This window comes from Cervus canadensis, chromosome 16 (genome assembly GCF_019320065.1).
Source record: "Cervus canadensis isolate Bull #8, Minnesota chromosome 16, ASM1932006v1, whole genome shotgun sequence".
In the NCBI taxonomy this organism is placed as follows: Eukaryota; Metazoa; Chordata; class Mammalia; order Artiodactyla; family Cervidae; genus Cervus; species Cervus canadensis.
Window position 1 is genome coordinate 59,348,409 of NC_057401.1, and position 832 is coordinate 59,349,240.

Genomic DNA, 832 nt, shown 5'->3' on the forward strand with positions numbered 1-832 from the left:
ATACAGAAAGTCCACTCCAGACACAGCAATCTAAACAAGATGAAAAGGCAGAGAAATACCCAACAGGTAAAGGAACATGAAAAATGCCCACCAAGTCAACCAAAAGAGGAGGGGATAGGGAATCTACCTGAAAAAAAATTTAGAATAATGATAATAAAAATGATCCAAAATCTTGAAAACAAAATGGAGTTACAGATAAATAGCCTAGAGACAAAGATTGAAAAGATGCAAGAACTGTTTAATAAAGACCTAGAAGAAATAAAAAAGAGTCAATTAAAAATGAATAATGCAATGAATGAGATCAAAAACACTATGGAGGGAACCAAGAGTAGAATAACGGAGACAGAAGATAGGATAAGTGAGGTAGAAGATAAAATGGTGGAAATAAATGAAGCAGAGAGGAAAAACGAAAAAAGGATCAAAAGAAATGAGGACAACCTCAGGGACCTCTAGGACAATGTGAAACGCCCCAACATTCGAATCATAGGAATCCCAGAAGAAGAAGACAAAAAGAAAGGCCATGAGAAAATACTCGAGGAGATAATAGCTGAAAACTTCCCTAAAATGGGGAAGGAAATAGCCACCCAAGTCCAAGAAACCCAGAGAGTCCCAAACAGGATAAACCCAAGGCGAAACACCCCAAGACACATATTAATCAAATTAACAAAGATCAAACACAAAGAACAAATATTAAAAGCAGCAAGGGAAAAACAACAAATAACACACAAAGGGATTCCCATAAGGATAACAGCTGATCTATCAATAGAAACCCTCCAGGCCAGAAGGGAATGGCAAGACATACTGAAAGTAATGAAAGAGAATAACCTACAAC